This window comes from Aethalodelphis obliquidens, unplaced genomic scaffold (assembly GCF_003676395.1).
Source record: "Aethalodelphis obliquidens isolate GAN/ISIS:26980383/991018 unplaced genomic scaffold, ASM367639v1 scaffold26, whole genome shotgun sequence".
Classification (NCBI taxonomy): Eukaryota; Metazoa; Chordata; class Mammalia; order Artiodactyla; family Delphinidae; genus Aethalodelphis; species Aethalodelphis obliquidens.
This window is the reverse complement of record NW_020837970.1, coordinates 11880002-11881722: the sequence shown is the minus strand read 5'-3', so window position 1 is coordinate 11881722 and position 1721 is coordinate 11880002.

Genomic DNA, 1721 nt, shown 5'->3' with positions numbered 1-1721 from the left:
ATCACAAGCACTGAAATTGAAACTGTGATTAAAAATCTTCCAACAAAGAAAAGCCCAGGACCAGATGCCTTCACAGGCGAATTCTATCAAACATTTAAATAAGAGCTAACACCTATCCTTCTCAAACTCTTCCAAAATATAGCAGAGGGAGGACCATTCCCAAATTCATTCTATGAGGCCACCATCACCTTGATACCAAAACCAGAAAAGGATGTCACAAAGAAAGAAAACTACAGGCCAATATCACTGATGAACATAGATGCAAAAATCCTCAACAAAATACTAGCAAACAGAATCCAAGAGCACATTAAAAGGATCATACACCATGATCAAGTGGGGTTTATTCCAGGAATGCAAGGATTCTTCAATATATGCAAATCAATCAACGTGATACACCATATTAACAAATTGAAGGAGAAAAACCATATGATCATCTCAATAGATGAAAAAAAAGCTTTCGACAAAACTCAACACCCATTTATGATAAAAACCCTGCAGAAAGTAGGCATAGAGGGACATTTCCTCAACATAATACAGGCCATATATGACAAGCCCACAGCCAATATCATCCTCAATGGTGAAAAACTGAAAGCATTTCCACTAAGATCAGGAACAAGACAAGGTTGCCCACTCTCACCACTCTTATTCAACATAGTTTTGGAAGTTTTAGCCACGGCAATCAGAGAAGAAAAGGAAATAAAAGGAATCCAAATTGGAAAAGAAGAAGTAAAGCTGTCACTGTTTAAAGATGACATGATACTATACATAGAGAATCCTAAAGATGCTACCAGAAAACTACTAGAGCTTATCAATGACTCTGGTAAAGTAGCAGGATACAAAATTAATGCACAGAAATCTCTGGCATTTCTATACACTAATGATGAAAACCCTGAAAGTGAAATCAAGAAAACACTCCCATTTACCACTGCAACAAAAAGAATAAAATATCTAGGAATAAACCTACCTAAGGAGACAAAAGACCTGTATGCAGAAAATTATGACATGATGAAAGAAATTAAAGATGATACAAATAGGTGGAGAGATATACCATGTTCTTGGATTGGAAGAATCAACATTGTGAAAATGACTCTACTACCCACAGCTATCTACAGACTCAATGCAATCCCTATCAAACTACCACTGGCATTTTTCACAGAACTACAACAAAAAATTTCACACTTTGTATGGAAACACAAAAGACCCCGAATAGCCAAAGCAATCTAGAGGACGAAAAACGGAGCTGGAGGAATCAGGCTCCCTGACTACAGACTATACTACAAAGCTACAGTAATCAAGACAGTATGGTACTGGCACAAAAACAGAAAGATAGATCAATGGAACAGGATAGAAAGCCCAGAGATAAACCCACGCACATATGGTCACCTTATCTTGGATAAAGGAGGCAGGAATGTACAGTGGAGAAAGGACAGCCTCTTCAATAAGTGGTGCTGGGAAAACTGGACAGGTACATGTAAAAGTATGAGATTAGATCACTCCCTAACACCATACACAAAAATAAGCTCAAAAGGGATTAAAGACCTAAATGTAAGGCCAGAAACTATCAAACTCTTAGAGGAAAACATAGGCAGAACACTCTATGACATAAATCACAGCAAGATCCTTTTTGACCCACCTCCTAGAGAAGTGGAAATTAAAGCAAAAATAAACAAATGGGACCTAATGAAACTTCAAAGCTTTTGCACAGCAAAGGAAACCATAAA